Below are 20743 nucleotides of genomic sequence, written 5' to 3'. Positions count from 1 at the left end.
AATATATTTTTGTTTCTCTTGGAAAACACCTAGGAGTGGGATTGTTGGAGCACATGAAGTTTTTCATTTTGTGAGAAATTGCCAAGCAGTTTTCTAAAATGATTTATAATTTGGCATTCCTACCAGTAACATAATGGAGTTCCAGTTGTTCCACATCTTAAAAAATACTTGGTATCTTGGTATTTTCTGTCCTTTTTTCTTTTCTTTTTTTTAATAGGTCATTCTTATGGTTTTAATTTGTACTTTCCTAATGGCTAATGATGTTAAATATATCTCAATGCATAATTTGCCATTCATATAGTTTCTTTGTAGTTGTGCCTATTCAAATATTTTACTCTATTTTCATTATTACTATTTGAGGACACTTAATAGGCTGAATTTAATATGTGTATGAGAAGGCCAAGTGTGAAGAATAACCAAGGCACTCTTAAAGAGGACACAGCAGGTGGTTAGTCTTATAGGACCAGAAAATGAATTTTATATAAATTTCAAGTAATTAAGTCAGTATGCTTACTGCATCAAAGATAACTACAAAAACCAATAGAATAAAATAGCTCAGAGTGACCCTTCTATTGTAACACTTGACACTGGATTTATGACAAAGGTAATAATGAAGATCTTTGACTATGATTTCAGTTATATAATATTTATAGCCAAACAAAACTGACTTGTATTATTTAGAAATATGGAATTATATGATGAAAATGTAAGTAAAAGCAGAGTATTTGATATTGTAACCGGACAATCAATTGGTCCATGCTGCCTGTCACTACTTGAGCCAATTAAGCAGAGACAGGGTTGAATCATAAATGAACATTTATTTCAATACTGCCTGAAGTATGGGAGAGCAGCAAGTCATCCACAAAAATCTACTCTCCCCCCACCATAAACCAGCTGCTTATATTGGGTAGAAGGACTAAGATTACAAGGGGAAGTAGGCAAAAACAGCCAGATGGGCAGTTTGCAGGTAATGCCGGCTGGGGATTTGCAAAGGCCTGCGGGTATGCAAAGGGTTGGGGCCCTTCAAAAGGCTGGTGATATGCAAAAGCTGGGGGTTCTGGTGTCTGCAACAAGGTTGTTAATATTTCTAAGATAATATACAGCTCCTGGATGTGAAGGATGGTTGCATTTCCAGATGAGCTCCCAGGTCCTGAGTGCAACTCCCAGCCAGGTTAGAATGTGCCTTCTTTAATCAAAACAAAACAATCCTGGCTAACAGAGCATGATTAATATATCTTACAATTATAGCTGGTCTTCAATATTCTATTTCTGTTCATTCATTCAGATCAATATCATGCTTTATAATGGCTACTTTCTGCAGATGGAAAGTGTTATAAATGGGGAAGGCATTAAGGAAGTTCTGGGCACAGAAATGGTGTATTTTTGTCCAGATGAAACAGGAGGTAACTTGTTCAAACAATCAAGCTCTGCATTAATGTTTTATAAGCTTTTCCATATATATGTATTTTTTCATTCTACTATGAATTATAAAGTTTGTATGCAAAAAGCCAAAAAGCAGGGGGCTTTAAGTTCAGAATGAGTCATGTATAATTCCAACTCTTAAACATTTTCCTGTTTGCCTTAGACAATTGCTTAATCAGCCCTAATGCTTAAGCATCTTATTCTGTGAAATGGTGATAACATCCATTTGCATTGTTGTTATGAGGATTCAAGATGCATAGCTACACATGGAAATTCTGTAGCTAACAGTTATTGAACATTTGTGATTGCCAAACAGTGTCTAAAGCACTTTGCATGTGTTCTCTTGCCATCCTCACATTTATTCTTTCAGATAGGTACTATTATTACAAAATGTCTCTATAATTATGACCCATTCATTCAGAGTATAAATTCTCTGAGGAGCAAGATCCATTTATCTTGTTTCCTATCAAGTCCAGTACCTGGATACACATGTTTAAATTCTGACCTCAAGGTTAGCATATAACCAGGGACAGACATGAGTCAACTACCTACCCAGGCTCACCATTTGTTTGTTCAAGACACAGAAATTATACTTTAATGGAGGGAAGAAGGATTCTCTGGGAATGGCCTAAGATGAATGCAGTTTTACTCTCTTACCATGTCATGAATTACTCTCAGGTAGAACAGATATATATATATATATATGAATGAAATTCTAATAAGAATAGGTAAGTCCATGTAGAACTTTGAACTTTAGCTTGGGTCCAGCTTTTGAGAAAAGAAAATATTATATGAGGCAATACAAATTATTGTTTGTGTTTGAGAAGATGGAGAAAAGAATTAAGAGGAGAAATAGGAGGGAAGAGAGGAGGAGGGAGGAAAAGGAGGCGGAGAGACCTTTTAATAAAGTAACTGAAGCTCCCAAAATTCTTAGTGTGGAAATTGTAAATTGTAGTGGAAACCACTTGAAGAGCAGAGATTTGTGCCTGTGTTGATATGGGCAACACAGCACATGGATATTGAAGCATGACACAGAGTATATCACAAGAAAGCAAGAGTTCCAATTTGCAGGGATCCTGGGGAGGGATTTGGTCTGGTACCCACAATGGAATTGCGAGCCGGTTAAGATCACCAAGATGTCTAAGTGACAGGGGATTGTGAACTCACAGCTGAGTTTTAGAAAAATAAATGCAAAATGCTGGTTGAAAGATCATGGTGAGCTGGGTAATCCAAATCTAAGTGGACTATTGAAAGGCCTAACGTCTAAGTAGACATTCCCAAAGTCTAAGTGGAATATTCCATTTTATATGGAAAAAACATTGAGCTTACTTGGAAATGTGAAGGTAGAGGGCTTTCCTAACAAACCTAAAAATAAGTCTTCTGCAAGATGTATTTTCACTTTAATAGGCCCTTGAAAGTGTCAGGAGGGATGTAGGATGCTGAACCCACCTCTCTCACTAGGTAGCGCTGAGACTTTCTTTGGAGGTCATACACAACACTTAGCTTGGAGCTTCCAGAATTATTGATGGCAGCAGCCAGCAGAATAAAACTTCCATAGGTAGGCAGTAAATATTTGAAAACACCCTTCAGTTTGGGGAATGGTTTATATTGTTGCTTAAAAATGTAGTTTGAGAGCCATGGGAGCCTGTGATTGGGTGCGGCATGTTTTACAAATGATGCCCATTTATCCTGAGCGAGAAACATTCCACCCAGTAAATGTCAGTTTCACAGTGACCAGATATGATGAATGAATCCTCTGGCTCCTATTAATATGGAGGCCACACGTTTGGAAAAAATTAGAGACCACTGCAAAATTAACTCCCCTCTCTCAGCGTGGCTAAAATGGTAGGAAAGGAAATGGTGAGAGCAAGTTTGCAAAAATATGAAACATCAAGTTTCTTTCTAAGCCTCCAACTTCATAAAGAAATTATCTTAATCATATTGAAAAAAAAAATGAGAGGACTTGAAAGATGATCTCAGATGGAAACTCCGACACAGAGAAGTATGGCATAAATTTCTAGGCACTGAAGATTGGGATATTGCAGGCATGATTCCATAGCTCAACCTCTGAAAGGAATAATAATTACTATTTGGCTATTTTTCAAGGTGAGGGTTCCACTAGAGGGAACGTCTTATTCAATTTGGGAGCTGAAATTACACAACTGGTGAGATATTAAATAACAGCACAAAGCTGAAAAGGGAAAGAAGGCAAGCGAGTAGCTGAATTGTAAGTGAGGAATGAGTAGGTACAAAGTGTGAGGCGGGCCTGAAGAAGCGGGTGGTTGGCTTCTCTGATGTTAATTTTGGGCTTAATCGGATTATATTCAAATTCGCCTGATTTTTGGTAATCCATTTATGAGCCCTTAATGACAAATGATGGCACTTTGCAATTAGCAGGTGTGGTAAATCGATTAATCAACCAACAAATATTTATTAAGAGTCTAATATATTCAAAGTCAGTGCCAAGTGTTGTAGAGGATACAAGTATAAATTATAGTACTTATCTTCCAATTTACTTGACAAGTAAGACTCTATATGCAAAACCTAGCAATACAACAAAATCTGACACATCACAAATGAACGGTAATATATGCCATAGAATTTTAGAGAGAGAAAACAGCCTACCCTTCTAGGGAAGAATTAGCTTACCTACAGGTGGAGATGAGACAGACACAGATATTGCTTCACATTTGAGCTTGAGGATTGATTTGTGTTTCTTTTTTTTTTTTAACATGCATTTAATAAATATGTATAATATGTATTTCTTTCATTCTCAGAAAGGTGGTAGCTAAGCAGCACAGAAAACAATTTGAGTCTCTCCTATTGCATTGTTATTCATTCAAATTAGGTGAAGCATTTTCCACTGCTTGGTTTGAAAGTGTGAGTCAGGACTAGCAGCTTCTGCCTGTAGACAAGAAGGAGCATAGTGCCTGGGGTAAAATTGTTCCTATGTATTGTGGCATGTGCCTTGATGCCCTGGCTTTAAATTTAGCCCATAGTAAACTAAAAAAATGGACAATTGGCAACAAACATGTTAAATATTAAAGTGTTTTATTTCAAAATCGGTGTGTGAAAGCTGGGGTGGTGGTGTTTCATCTTCGGCGTACTTAAAGACTGGCTTATGTATGACTTATTGCAAAAATATTTAGGCATCACCCTGTTTTATGAAGGAAGTCCCTGAAGTCCTTGGGTAGGGGTTAGAGCAAGGACAGGCACTTTCTCTTGATAAAGGTATTAAGGTATCCATTATCATCTCCTGACCATCAAATTACTCTCTGTTTGTCATACTGTTTTAAATTTACATGGTTCCGGGGCCTTAAATGTCAGGATTCCTGTTATAACTTAGACTCTAGTGTCTTTAATTAATGCTTCATGTTCCTGTTATGGTTATTTAAAATTTGCTGAAGTCCCTTGAGCCATAAATTTCTTTTACAGGTCTTTGCGGTATGAACTTTAACAAAACAGCCATAAAGGGGTAATAGGCAAGAGCAGTATATCACAGGGTTACACTGGCAAGATGGGAGCAAGGAGGGAATATTTTGCAAACAGATTAAAAGGTTTTGTTTTTGTCAAGGGGTTTGGGACTGGAACAAATTGGACATAAAACTTAGGCAAGAACGCATAATCTCCTTTAATGTTTTTAGTAGGTGTAAGTTGCCACTCGTCACAAGATTCACAATTTCATATAAATCTTGTTAAATTTAAATCAGTTTCATTCAAATGAACACATTTTTCTTGAATACCTACTGTGTGTGCCTAGTATATTTTTTTGTTGCCATGGGAATTACACAGAAAAGACAAGCTCATGTCTCATTACTTTTCAAAAACTAGTTTTGGAGGCCAGGTTAGCATATATGAAGCAATTACAAACTATTACCAGACAAAACATAAATGTGCCAAAATGCGCAGAATAGTCTGTGAATTTTCAGTGCTACTGCAGCTCATGGGGAAAGATCGGTGGGAACTAGAATTATCATGGGATCCAGCATAAGCAGGAAAGATGAAGTGTTTCTTGTGAAATGGATGGCCATTGGAATGTGGAAACACAGGGGAAGGCCATTCCAGAGGAGAGAATAGCACAAGGAAATTCATGACAGTGGAATAAAAACGACTACATTGTATAGTGGATAAGAAAATGCTTTTAGATTTGGGTGGTCATAGTTTTGAATTATTACTGCATTATATTACTTAAGGGAAATAGGACTAGTTGGACCAAAATGTAGTGTTTGGAACTTAGAACATGCATATTTTATGTAGTTCAAGAATAGTTTAAGTGATTAAAAGAGGGACTCACATCTCCATTGAGGGATATTTTAAATAGAAACTGCTTATTTAAAGTTGGACAACAGGTTCATATACTGAAGTACTTTTTATTTTATTTTATTTTATTGCTTAAAGTATTACAAAGAGTATTACATATGTCTCCTTTTTTTTTGAAGTTTCTTTTGAGAGCCAATTTTTTTTTTATTGCTTAAATTATTACAAAGAGTATTACATATGTCTCCTTTTTTTTCCCCCGCCCTTGACAATCCCCCGGCCTCCCCTAACCCCCAGTGTCTTATGTCCATTGGTTATGCTTATATGCATGCATACAAGTCCTTCGGTTGATCTCTTACCGCCCCCCTTTTACCCCCCAACCCTCCCCGGCCTTCCCGCTGTAGTTCGACAGTCTGTTCGAGGCAGCTCTGCCTCTGTATCTATTTTTGTTCAAAAGTTTATTATGGTCTTTATTATCCATAAATGGCTGAGATCATGTGGTATTTTTCCTTCATTGACTGGCTTATTTCACTTAGCATAATGCTCTCCAGTTCCATCCATGCTGTTGCAAATGGTAAGAGTTCCTTCTTTTTTACAGCAGCATAATATTCCATCGTGTAGATGTACCACACTTTTCTAATCCATTCATCTACTGATGGGCACTTAGGCTGTTTCCAGATCTTAGCTATGGTGAATTGTGCTGCCATGAACATAGGGGTGCATAGATCCTTTCTGATTGGTGTTTCTGGTTTCTTGGGATATATTCCTAGAAGTGGGATCACAGGGTCAAATGGGAGTTCCATTTCCAATTTTTTGAGGAACCTCCATACTGCCTTCCATAGTGGCTGCACCAGTCTGCATTCCCACCAGCAGTGCACGAGTGTTCCTTTTTCTCCACATCCTCTCCAGCACTTGTAGTTTGTTGATTTGTTGATGATAGCCATTCTGACAGGTGTGAGATGGTACCTCATTGTTGTTTTGATTTGCATCTCTCAGATGATTAGTGACTTTGAAAGAAACCATCAACAAAACAACAAGTAAGCCCACTACATGGGAGAACATATTTGCCAATGTTATCACTGATAAGGGTTTAATCTCCAACATTTATAGGGAACTCATGCAACTCAACAAAAGGAAGATAAACAATCCAATCAAAAAATGGGCAAAGGACCTAAATAGACACCTTTTAAAAGAGGACATTCAGAAAGCCAAGAGACATATGAAGTACTTTTTAAAGCATGATGGTCCTTCTTTGAACTTTTGATAGGTCCCCCATATTCTAGAAGAATTCGAATAAGAAAATGAGGGGTAGAGAAGGACATAGGGATCCACTTTATTTTTGACCATGAAAATCCTGCAAGTATGTTAAGAAAGGAAAATTAGAAGATGTAAGTAACGTCCTAATATTGATGCATGGAGCTGTGCTGGTCATAGAACTTGATTATTTGTTTGTATGTAATGACATTTAGCACAGTGATGATACTGGGCATGTTATGGACTGGCTGCGATGGAAAGCCATCTTTGTATTATTCCTGCGGCTGTCTCTCTGCTCACTACAGCCACCTCTGCCTTGGACTCAGGCAGCTTTTTCCCCAGAATCTTCCAATTCTCACTTTAAAAAAATCTGCTATACAAGCGTTCTTTTTTTCCCCATGAGTAGATTAAAAACTATGGTACATCTATACAATGGAATACTAGCTGATATAAAAAGGAAGGAATTCCTACCATTTTCAACAGCATGGATGGACCTCGAGAGCATTATACTAAACAACATAAGTCAGAGAAAGATAAATATCACATGATCTCACTCATTTATGGAATATAATGAACAACATAAACTGATGAACAATAACAGATCCAGAGACAGAGAAGCATCAATCAGATGCTCAAACCTCAGAGGGAAAGTAGTGGAGAGGAGGGATAAGGGGGGGGAGATCAACCAAAGGACTTGTATGCATGCATATAAGCATAACCAATGGACACAGACACCAGGGGGGTGAGGGCATGAAGGGGATTTGGCTCAGTGGATTGAGCATTGACCTGTGGACTGAAGGGTCCGTTTTCAATTCTGGTCAAGGCACATGCCAGCGTTTCCGTCTCGATCTTCAGTGTGGGACATGCAGAAGGCAGACGATCAGTGATTCTCTCTTATCATTGATGTTTTTGTCTCTCCCTCTGCCTTCCTCTCTGAAATCAATAAAAATATATTTAAAAAAAAGGGAAAAGTTAAATTTAAAGAGAAAAGGTCTCTGTGACCCATTCACCCTCCACTTCCCATCTCAGAATCTAAATGTGGTCACCTTCAAGTAGAGACTCCTGCCCACCTGCCCACCCACCCACCTCCCAACCTGGGGTATTGCCACCTGTGGATGGCACGCACCCCACCACCCAGTCAAAACCACAAGGAAATGTGCAACAGGGGAGGAAAAATGAACCAAAACTTTCAAGGCCCTGCTTTTTTTTTTCTTTCTTAAAAGTACTTTAAAAAGGAAACTTTATTTGTACTTTTTATATACATTTTATATTTTTATACATTTTTAATGATCATGGGATGACCAACCCAGCCTTTCGAGCAGTGGTTCTCAACCTTTCTAATGCCGCGACCCTTTAATACAGTTCCTCATGTTGTGGTGACCCCAACCATAAAATTATTTTTGTTGCTACCTCATAACTGTAATTTTGCTACTGTTATGAATCGTAATGTAAATACCTCATATGCATGATGTATTTTCAGGGGTCGTGACCCAAAGTTTGGAGCATTCCCTGTCCTACTTCTGACTTTACTTGTGGGGTGATCAAGTTCATGATAATATCAAAGGAGAAAAAGTAATTGTAAAAGAACAAAAAAAATCTTATTCTGAGTATTACAGTAACTTTTTGTGTATGTACTTAGCTGTACTATAAGTAGTTAGTTTGTATGAGATAGTTAAAAAGGCCAAAGATAAAAAGGTTCATTTTTTTTCCTTTTTCATCTATCTATGAAGTTGCTGGGTTGCTATTTATTTTTTGTGTGTGTGTTTTGTTTTTGTGTGTGTGTGTGTTTTTTCCTGTTTGATGTATGTGTGAAACAATGTTGTCCAACAATAAACGGGAATTTCATTTTGCTGAGGAGTTGTTCTAACGAAAACAAACAGAAACAAACAAAAAAAGACACATGTTATGAAAGTACATGTTCAGTATATGAATAATTATTTTATTTTTTTAATATATTTATTGATTTTTTACAGAGAGGGAGGGAGAGGGATAGAGAGTTAGAAACATCAATGAAAGAGAAACATCGATCCTGCACACTCCCTACTGGGTATGTGCCCACAACCAAGATACATGCCCTTTACTGGAATCGAACCTGGGACCCTTGAGTCCTCAGGCTGATGCTCTATCCACTGAGCCAAATTGGTTAGGGCTCAAGACTTATTTTAGAGATCACTGCTTCCATATGCTATCTAATAAAAGAGTAATATGCAAATTGACCATCATTCCAACACAAGATAGCCACCCCCATGTGGACACAAGATGGCCACCATAAGATGGCTGGCAGGGGAGGGCAGTTGGGGCGATCAGGCCTGCAAGGGAGGGCAGTTAGGGGTGACTGGGCTGGCAGGGGAGGACAGTTGGGGGGGGGACCCAGGGGAGGGAGTTGGGGGATCAGCTCTGCAGAGGAGGCAGTTGGGGGAAACCAGACGTTCAGGGGAGGGAAGTTGGGGGGAACCAGGCTTGCAGGGTAGGGCAGTTGGGGGTGACCAGGATAGCAGGGGAGGGCAGTTAGGGGCAATTGGGCCAGTAGGGGAGCAGTTAGGCATTGATCAGGCTGACAGGGGAGTGGTTAGGGGGTGATCAGGCTGGCAGGCAAGTGAGCGGTTGGGAGCCAGCAGTCCTGGATTGTGAGAAGGATGTCTGACTGCCCGTTTAGACCCGATCCCACCGGGCAGGGGTCAGACATCCCTTGAGGGGTCCCAGATTGGAGAGGGTGCAGGCTGGGCTGAGGGACACATACCCCCATGCACGAATTTCATGCACCGGGCCTCTAGTTTCATAATAAATGCCAGTGATCTGGTGCATTAAAATTGATTCTTGACTGAGATACTCTTGTATATATTATGATAAAGTTGAATTTATACTATAAGTATTTGTTAAATATTATAGTATGCAAGTCAGGGCAGGCTAGGCTATGCTGCTGTAACAACTAAACATAAAACCACACTACCTTAAAACACCAACAAACACCAACAAAAACACCACATATTTACTTTTTTCCAAGCTGCATGGTCATTCTAGTTATTCTATTCAAGTGGGTCCTTCTTAGGGAAATAGCTTTGACAGAGTCTGTACAACCTGAGCAGGTCTTTGGTTTCTGTGGCAGGGGAAGGAAACATGACAAAGTACAAGCAGACATTTAAATACTTCTTTCTCAAAGATAATTTATTTCCAACTTGAAGTTTGATGGTTGTGTGGTAGGGCAGTGTAAAACACTAACATGGGACAGAGAAAAAGAGAACTGGAAATATAGATGAGCATTAATGACTCCAACGGTTAATGCTGAGCAAAAGATATACAAATACCCTGATCCAATGGTGCTCCTGTAATTGTTGGGGATAAAGAACTGACAACATGATATTAGTTAGTGGTAAATGGCATAAAGAAAAAAAATAAGGCAATAAACAATAGAATAATAGGGAAAGGGAATTCTTTAGCTATGGTTGTTGAGAAATAACTCTCTGAAGTATTGAAAAGAAACCTGAAAACTAAATGATATGCAATATTATAAAATCTAGAGAAGAATATATTTTGATAAAGAAATGGAGGTCAACTCTGTCAAATAATACCAACAAGTTAGAAAATTAACTTTTGGAATTGCTAAACGCCCTTCTCAGGTTGCTATAGGGATTAACACTGATTAGATAGAATTGAGGAAGGAAGTAGAGGTGAGAAATTAGATACTGAGAATAAACAACCCTTACAAGCAGGTTTACCATGAAGGTAGTTGGTTAACACTAGTAAATGAGGTTGTAGTCAGAAAGGTAGAGTAGGAAAGAAATCTATATATAATAACTGAGTTTAAGAAATATTTATATACCAATAACAATCCTCCAATGGAACAAATAAAATGCTGATTTTTAAAGGCATTATGGATCAGATGAGAGTGGATGGGATAGTTTGCATAAGGAGTTGCTATTAGGTAGAAGAGAGCCAGGTTTTTCATTAAAGAAGAAAACACAAATTATAAAGACCTAGATTTATATATGGGATGTTTTTTCTAGTGAAAAAATGAGTTACTTCTCAATTAACTACATCTACTTTCTGAATGCAACATGAGATGAGGTTAGCAGATCAGCTGAAGGAGAAAGATTAAGGGTTTGAAGAGAAAAAAATAATATGAAATAGTCATCTTGTAAGGTATGTTCTTAGGAAATTGTATTGAATGTTTAGTTGAGATTTATGTCCATTCTGGGGTCCATTTGATTAACAAGTAAAATAAATTGTTCAAGGACTACAAACAGAAAATCAATGGTGAATGACTAAAGTTATTAATTTTGGTTTTAAATGCTTGAATAAAGTAAACAAAAATTATTTAATTACTATTTAATTGCAATGGTTAATGTGGGTCAACAGAGCCCAAAGTATAGTTCTGGTCTGAATGCTCTTAGTCTTAATGGAGATTGTAGTAAAGGCATATTAAAATTTATCCATCTGGACATTCATTGAAGTAACTATTGAATTTCTACTATAAACCAATCATAGGGGAAGATACACTAGTAAATAAAAATAGACATCAATTTCCCTAGCCTCCTGAATGATCTATTTTAGAGATAAACTCAATGTTAAGTTATAGACTCAATTTTTCTGTGATAATTTATAAAATTACTCTCAAATATTCTCTTTCTAAATTAGATTCTTAAAGTGAATAATGATATCAGTGTGATTTTCTTCCTAAGCAACTATATTTCTGGCTTAGAATTAAAAAAGGAAGTGGGTCATAAGTAATTATTTGGAAATAGGAAATATGGAAATCATAAAGGAGTAAATTAGGTCACACACTATACCACCTGGAGGAATGGTTTATAAGAATCAAAGAACTAAATTCATCATTAGATTTTATTTGATATTTTAGCATGCAAGAAGCAGATTACTTTATTATTTTTTTCTACATATAAAATCAGTAGGAAATTCTAAGAATGATTCAGGATGGCAGACTAGTATATAGACTTAAGATGCTCAGGTCATTTAAATTTAAGCATTAATGCTTAACTTCACACTTGGGTTGCGGGAAACGAGTTAAGTCGGCTCGCGTGAATTGCGCGTACTCCGCGGGAGCCGTCTTAAACTCGGTTCATATAGATTTGCGGTGGAGTGCGGGAAACGTGTAAACTCGGGCCGATTGTAACTGCGTATTACCAAATATTTCATTTCAATCGAACCCATACTTCAAAAGATATAGGCATTTTAACGCGCCATCTTATATTTTGGCGGGAAATTCACCCGCAACCCAAGTGTTCAGTAAAGAAAATACTAAAAGGGATAAAAGATGATTTATGCAATCTGGAAAAGACTATACTGGAAAAAAGTTATTTGTCTGAAAAATTATTCCTTTTATGAAAAAATATGGGACTTTACTTTGGCAGCTTAGTCAATCACAATGAAAAAGTCTCAAATTATTCTTTTGAGAAAAGTGTGGCTCACAATGTACAACGATTCATTTTCCTGCATTATGATCAGTAAGAATATCGAAGTTTAGTAGTCAGGCTGCTACAAAGTTCGACTTGAATCTCAGTTTAATAGAACAAATTGGCAAATATGACAAAATTGTCTGTTGGCTATATCTGCTTCCTGCTATTAAGGTAAACAAATATAATTGTTTAATATCAGAAGTTAGTACTGTATGTCTCAGTTTTTGAGTGCAAATATATTGATCTATTACATGATGAATACACACTACTTGTTGGGTAAAGAAAAAATGAAGATAGACTTTGAATGCATTTGTTTGCAACCTAGTGGGGAAAAAATAAATGCATGTAAACACAGTCAAAATATAAGATATAAATTTCATCTCAATAACATTTCATGAAGGAAACAGACAGGTTCAGAAAAGGAGAAATAAAGACTCTATAATTATAGGAAGTTAAGACTTGGAATTTAATGGACTGATTCTATTACTGACCACAAGAAAGGGGATGCAATAGACACTGATACTCTGAAATGACTAAAAGTATACTGGCGGACCTAACAAAGCAGGGTTGTTTTTACTTTTTAGATTTTGTGGATATTATTTAAAATCTTTTACACAAAATTTCAGACAAGTATGCCAAAGTAATGATTAGGATACATTAGACACATGTTTACTTATAATCCAGATTCAATAGTAATCTAAACCTGGCCAATTTTATTTCATCTAAACCCTTATATAAAGTTAGGGAATGCTTTTATTGATGAAAGAGTTCAGTAAGGGACATATTAAATATGTTTATCAAGAATGTGCTTTGCCAGTCTATCACTCTGAATGCTATTTAGCATTTATAGCAGTCCAGAAACACCGAATACTATTGTCATTTTACAGTTAAGAAGCTTGTGTGTTGCTTAAGGCCCTCTTGGATTTAGAGGTCTTTGTTAAAGCTGTTGCCTCTGCTTTGTCTCAGCTATGTTTGGGCTTTCACACAGGTGACACTTGACTCATCTCATGCCCAAGTCTCATACCTTTTATCTCTTTCCCAAGCTTCAATATTGATGCCTTTTCAAACCTTAACTAGAGCCCATGCATTCATAATCAGGAAAGTCAGGGGTAACTTTTGGCTAATAAGATTTATAAAACAGAAAATTTCCCCCTTGAGATGCCATTCACTTTGCCACCTGGCGGGCATTTCCATATGACTTGATAACTGGTTTCACTTAATGGCAACCACCTTAATAATGTATCTGTGGCTTTTCTTTCCTGAATCACTGTCTTCATCCATCACTCCTGTCATCTGGGATAGCAATTCACAATGAGGTAATCCTATATAATAAAAGGCTAATATGCAAATTGACCAAACAGTGGAACGACTGGTCACTATGATGTGCACTGACCACCAGGGAGCAGGTGCTCAATGCAGGAGCTGTTCCCTCCTGGTCACTGAACTCTCACAGGGGGAGCACCACTCAGCCAGAAGCCGGGCTCACAGGCTGGTGAGCACAGCGGTGTTGGTGGGAGCCTCTCCCACCTCTGTGACAGCGCTAAGGATGTCCCACTGATGCTTAGGGGAGCGGGCCTAATCTGTCAGTTGGACATTCCCCAAGGGCTCCTGAACTGTGGAAGGGCAAAGGCCGGGCTGAGGGACCCACCCAAAAGCATGCATTTCATGCACCGGGCCTCTAGTAGAATATAAGCCCCTCTATCTTGGGCTTTACTGTCTGTGAAACATGGGATAAAGCATCAGCTAAATAATTTAAGAAGTTTACTTATCTATTGGATGTCCAAATTAATATTCAAACAAAGGGTTTTCTTTTTCCAAAGCTATTGCTGTATCTCAAGGATGCTTAGGATCATGAGTGAGAATTAATTGTAGATTGATACAGATACCATGACTTACTTGAGAATGTTACTAAATCTTAGATAATTTTAAAATTTACAATATGGGAAAATATTTGAGGATTTAAAAAAAATATCTGGGAGTCCTTGGATGTCCATTCTTTTTTGAGAGTGGCACTAAATCACCAATTGGAAACTGTTTTCTGTGGTCAGGTCTTGTTGACTGGTGGATTTCACCACTGTGTGGTCAGGAAGGGATGCAGACACTCATCTGGAGAGCTCCAAGCATCAGCGCCCTTAGGATGTTCCAGGGACATTTTACTTCTCTGAAGGAGAGCCCTCTAGCATCCAGCATGGCAGAAGGAACTACTGCTGCTGAGAAGAGAAAGAGCTGAGGGTTTCACTGTTCATTCCAAATCTTCATATAATGTCTCTGTTTCAGTATAGACTCCATCCTGATCCCAAATTTCCTTTGCTTGGTGTACCCAAGAGACTGAAAGCAATCTAGCTTGACTTTTATAGAAAATAAACCTCTTGTCTACTATGAGGTTTTGAAAAGGCTGCTGCTTAACTGCTTAGGATGATGGAGGGATCATTGAAGTATAATATCTTATGAAATATACTTAATATATTTTTATTTCAGAGAGGAAGGGGGAGAGAGAGAGAAAGAGAGAGAGAGAGAGAGAGAGAGAGAGAGAGAGAGAGAGAGAGAAAGAAAGAGAATGAATCATTGCTTGGCTGCCTCTTGCAAGTCGCACACTGGGGATCAAGCCCACAACCTGGGTATGTGCCCTTAAAATTATTAAAAATTTTAGTCTAGAGAGCAACATGCGTTAAGATGCTTAATTAAATAAATAAAAGCAATAATGGAGAATGGGTTTGAGCTATCAAGACAGGATACCCTAAATCCACTTTAGGCTGTTATTAGAATGGTCTAGAAGACAGATGGTTGATAATTGGAAAAAGGATGACAATAGGAAAACAAAAGTGGCAGTAGAAAAAATGACTTAGATATATTTATAAATAGATCATATAGAATTTGTTTTGAATGAGCATGAGGGGTGAAGGAGATAATTATTCCAGTAATAACTCTTAGTTCTTTGCCTTTGATGGAGAGTTATAGAATTTTATGTGATAGGGAAGAGTGGCAAAAGTTCTGGGATGGGTGTTGGCAAGATGAGGAAGGTTTTATTACTTTGACACATGTTAAATTTGTGATTACCTTGAGACATTCACAGAGTGATGACAGGAAGACATTTGGATATTTAAGTCTGAGGCAAGAAATAAATGTCTAGAGATATCAGTGTACTTACCTTATTCTAATATATAGAAATTAGTTAAATTTTCTAAGAGAATACAAGGAGAGATATAGGGTAGTTGGATTGTTTAGATTTTCTAAGGGTACAGAGAGGAATGGGGCTACAAATTTTAGAGTTCTGGTGAAAAAACAGTGACTGACAAAGACTTTTGAGGAAGAAGAATGTGAAACATATGGTATATAAGAGAGGGTGTTTCAAAATGGAGTGAATGGTCAACACTGCTGAATGATGTTGAAAGGTTGAAAATATAAGGACCAAATATTCCTGTTAGAACCTCAGCAAGAGGTATGTGAGGAGAGTGTGAGGAGCAGTAGGCAGACTGAAAAGGGTTGACAATGGTAGGTAATGGAGTAAATAATTGGAGATATTGGTGTAGACAGCAATTTCAGGAAATGTGTATTCCTTTTAAAGGTATGAGCTACTACAGCTTATTTATTTGTCAGTGGGGATTTTCCATTTGACAGAGAGAGGTAAAGATGCTACAGTGAGAATAACTGAAGAACAAATGTGTTGAGAAAGCAAGGTCCACATTTGGGGAAACTGACCTCTGATGAGAGTAGGGTCACTTTTTATGTTCTAAAGAGGAGAAAAAAGGAGAAATTGGATACAGGTGGTACTAGTAGGATAAGCATGGTTTCTATTTTGTCAGTAAAGCCCTTCATTCATTATACAACGTGTTCAGGTTGGAGAAAGTAGAAAGACACAAAAGCAATACTGATTCAGAGATAATATATTTAGAAAATAAATATAGTTTTATAGTATTGCTATGTAGAGCTGTGTGCCCATTTGAGGTTGATTATAATGAACTAGAGGTCCGGCGCAGAAAATTTGTGCATGGGTATGGTCCCTAGCACTGGCCTGCAATCAGGGAAATCTTCCCTGGCTGAATGCAGCTGGCCCAGACCCCCGCTGCCATCCACCCCCAGTAACCCATTTGCCATCGGGCAATTGGAGCCTGATGGCCGGGGAAAGGGACCTAGAGGTCAGCCATTCCTGCCCACTCTCCAACCCTTCCCCCGCCATGGGTCGCCTTCTGTGTGTGGGGTGACTGGCAGGGCAGGGGCCTTGGCCTGGCACCACCCACATCCCCTGCCACCCACCCCCAATTCCCCATTTACCATTGGGCTATCAGAGCCTGATGACCAGGGAAAGGGACTGAGAGGTTGTCAGTGCGCCTCATAGTGACTGGTTGAGAGGTCGTTTCACCCTTAGGATCAATTTGCATATTACCCTTTTATTATATAGGATAGAGGCCCGGTGCATGGGTGGGGACTGGCAGGCCTGCCCTGATGGGGGCCCTGGATCTGGGAGGGGGTCCCCACTCAGGGCGGGGCCCGCCAGGGCGAGGGGCTGTGGTTGTTCTGGTCTCTGGTCATTCTGTTTGTTCCACCATTTTGGTCGCTGTGTTTTTATTATATAGGATTATTTACTGAATGAAACCTATCTTCCTGAATGAGCAATAATTTCAAGTAGTGCTCCATTGAGCATGTGTGTAGAGACCAAAAAAGTAGGGTAGTTGATTTTATATCAGAAGGTGTTTTATCTGTTAAGTAGAGTGAATGGAGAAAGGGTCACTGAATTTGATTGTATGTATTGAGTATGGGTATGAGAACACAGTAGGACAGATAAAAATAGGGTGTTAGGGAGGCAATACATATAAAAGGGGGGTGAAATGAAGCTCTTAACCAATCAAAAACAAGGACCCAATCCTTGATCAAGTGGAAGTTGGAAGGATAGAAGTAGCTCCAGAAGAATGCAAGGTTGAGATACTGGTTTTAAAATGTGGTTTCTGGTACTGATAAAGTTTGGGCTGTGGCCATGGGAGTAAGTGGAATGAAGAAACGGCTCATGGTAGAAAAGGTCAAAGACATTGACCAGACCATGGTCACCCATTGGAGATGACTTTTTTTATCCCCTTTGTTGTCTCACCTCCAGGTCCCTATCCCTTTTTTGTGCTGATGTTCAATCTGTAAAGTACAGAAGTTTCCTGATAAATTGAATGCAATCACTTTAAATGGATGGCAGAAGGAAGTTCACTGTGACCTGAACTCTGTGGCAGTACCTGTGATAGCGGTTGCATCTTTTGCACTGTATTTCTGAAATCATAATTTGTCTTATGCACTTATTGCTCATGCCTCCATTCTAAGGATGAAAGAGAAGAAAATAGTAACCCTGCTTCTCCTGTTAAACACAGCTTTGTGGAACAGAATGATTGGGTATCCTACAGATGAGAGAGGAAAAATATTGACCTATGAAACTTACATTTCCTGCAAGCTAGTCTAGTTCCTAATTCCGGTGTTTTCAAGCAGGCAAAATACCCTTTGTGAAGGTTGCCATGTAAGAGGATTGCGTGGGAGAGATCTTAAATTAGAACTAAAGAATTTCTTAGACTCCTTCTAACTCAGATTTTATAATGCAAAATAAGTCAATTCTTCTCTTGCAGCTCTAATTCTAGAACTACGTTAAATCAGCTTTTAAACAACAACATTTTAACTTCTTGAACTATAAGGGTATGAAATAATTTGTTATTGTCTTCTGTTTATGGATAGTATTTTCATCATGACTGTGCTGTGGAGGATACTAAACACATAGTTGGTGATCAATAAACACTTGCGAAATCAAATTGGGTTCATGTCTGCAGGTCTCAGCCTGCTGTGGTACACATATGGCCTTAATTTATGTTGGAGTCAGAATATTTCAGAAAAGGTTAAATTAACGTGTCACCTGCCAAATTTATAAAACCAAGGGAAAAACACATTTACAGAATATTTGGTACAGGAGATGAGAAATATGCACAGAGGACAAAGACTAGATTTTACTCAATCCATTTTAATTCAACATATATTAATGAGTATCTAGTCTGTGGAAGTGCCATGTTAGGTGCTGTGGTGATATGAAGATGATTATGCACAGTTCTGGTGACTAAGATTTCTGTTATCTCTCCATCTGTGTCATCTCAGAAACGTGAATGTAGTGCTCACTGAGCTAGAGCTGTATGAGGACATGGAAACCACTAAGTAAAAATTTAACACATTTAAGCACAAATAGTCATAAAAACTGTCTTTCAGGGGTATGGTATTTGACACTTTTACCTGCATTGAATTGTTTTCAATGCAGAACCCTGGGACTTGTGAAGTCTGTGACCACCTGGTAGGGTAGAGGTGATTGTAATCACACCAGAGCATCCTGAAGAGCCACATGACCCAGTACTTTGAGAGCAGTTCCTTCCTAAAGAGTGAAGCTTGATCAGATGTAACCTTACATCATACCAACTTAGACTGTCAGAAATTATCACTTCAAACATACGAATGGGGCAATCATTCCTAAGTATCAAAAGGGAGAATTCTTATCCTAACCAATGACCCCAAGTGGAATGGAAATCTCACAGGAGGGCACGTTAGCCCTGCCAAGGCTCATTGTGTAGAGAGCCCTGGTAGGAGAGGAAGTTTTCAGTGCTATGAGAGGTGTTGCTGTGGGCGCTGATGCATAGGAGCCAGATACAGTAGAAGGAAAATAATAAAAAATGCTGATTAGGAGCTCAGAGGAAGGAATGGAACATTTGTGCTCAACAATAAAATGTAATGCTCTGTTAATCTATTTCTTGGCTGCCCTTACTCTGTAGGTTTTTAAAATCCACTTTGGTTCCTCATTTAGTTCCTTACCTATATTTCCTCCTTTCTCATCACTTTTCCTATTTTTGACACTGACTTTAATTGTGAATAGATTCAACCAACTCTGCAAGGGCCTGAATATGAAATATAATGTCAGCATCAAGAGAACGTGTTTTGCTTTATATGAAATAAAGAATGTTAGCTAGGGAGAGGGCATATTAGATCTATCCATCCCCAGTGGAGGCTTGGGAAAGTTCACAGTCAAAGCCATGCAGAGTTTCTGAGTTTCTGGGGGTAACTTAGAGAAATTTCTCATTCCTGAAATATCCATGCCACAGATTTAAATATGAATACACATACAGGGGTGGGCAAAAGTAGGTTTTCAATTGTTTGTGTGGAACATAATACAAAAATCAATAAATAATACAAGGATAAACTATGTGTTTTGTGTACTCAAAACTGTAAACCTCCTTATGCCTACAATCTCGGCTCTACTTGTTTAAATTTTACAAGATATATATTAAACCCGGACAACTCTTTGTTAGCTATTTGCCCTTGATGTTCCAATCAGCTTGTGAATGGAATTTCTCCATTTCAATTATAGAAATAAAGAGAACTTTAAGAAGTATTTCCTCCAATCTAGTCATCCTCTTTTTTACTTATCATCCATAAACCTTGCAATCTGCAACTTCCTGTCATTCTATTTTCTACTTTATCACTTCTGCATAATGGAAAATCTTGAGGCTACACTCTATCATCCCAACTCAAGTTCAAATATGTTAACCACTCTTCTGTTTCAACTCAGTTTCCTTAAACGTACAAGGGGTTATATTTTATTTCATGTATTTTTGCACTTTATTCTCCATAAATAAATGACATTTAAAAAGTGTGTTCACATCAACACTTGTTGTGTTTCCTTGGATGTCTGATTTATTTACACTCTGCAGCTTTAGGATATGCAGGTTCCCAAATGTCATCACCATTCCTGCAGCCTGAAAAAGTCTGCCTGTTATTGGTAAGGTGTCATCAATGTTGATCTCACTGTGGGTGAAAGCCAGGTCATGGGAGGAAACAGCATACTTTAGCTAGCGGGGCTGTGCAAACCCAGGGTCGACCTGAGCAGCAGAAAGACTACTCCATGATGTGTCCCAGAGAGCAGCCTGGTTTAGGTTTCCAACTTGCAAAAGACCAAAATAGAACACTTAAACCTTGACCTCCCAGGACATGAACCTCCTCTTCCAACACAACCCATCCTCTGAGAAAATCAAGAAATGAGCCCAGGCAGGGAGTACATGTGGACAGATGCCACAGGGTGCCACCGCTATCGGGTGGCTCGGATTTAATCTCCAGGCACAGAGCTGCTGATTTGATTTAGGATAGCAGTTGTTAAGAGCAGAAGGAGCTGCTGGCACAAATGGTGGCCCTCTCGGCCAAGCGTGCTTTCCAACTGTCTTGGATTTAGGAGGAAGGGGAAAAAGAGCCACAAGAGGGGGAGGAGGCGGGAGAGAGCATGGTAGCAGACCTACGGAGGAGTTGGGCTGTAGCTCACTCAGAGGAATTCCATTAAATGAACTCATCCGTCATCTTGCCTTTTATTGATGAGTAGCATTGCTTGGTGGCAAGTGACATAGCAG

This window comes from Myotis yumanensis, unplaced genomic scaffold (genome assembly GCF_028538775.1).
Source record: "Myotis yumanensis isolate MYYU_CA2020_CCGP unplaced genomic scaffold, mMyoYum1.0.hap1 SCAF_7, whole genome shotgun sequence".
Taxonomy (NCBI): Eukaryota; Metazoa; Chordata; class Mammalia; order Chiroptera; family Vespertilionidae; genus Myotis; species Myotis yumanensis.
The sequence above is the reverse complement of the archived record's forward strand: the minus strand, read 5'-3'. Positions refer to the sequence as shown.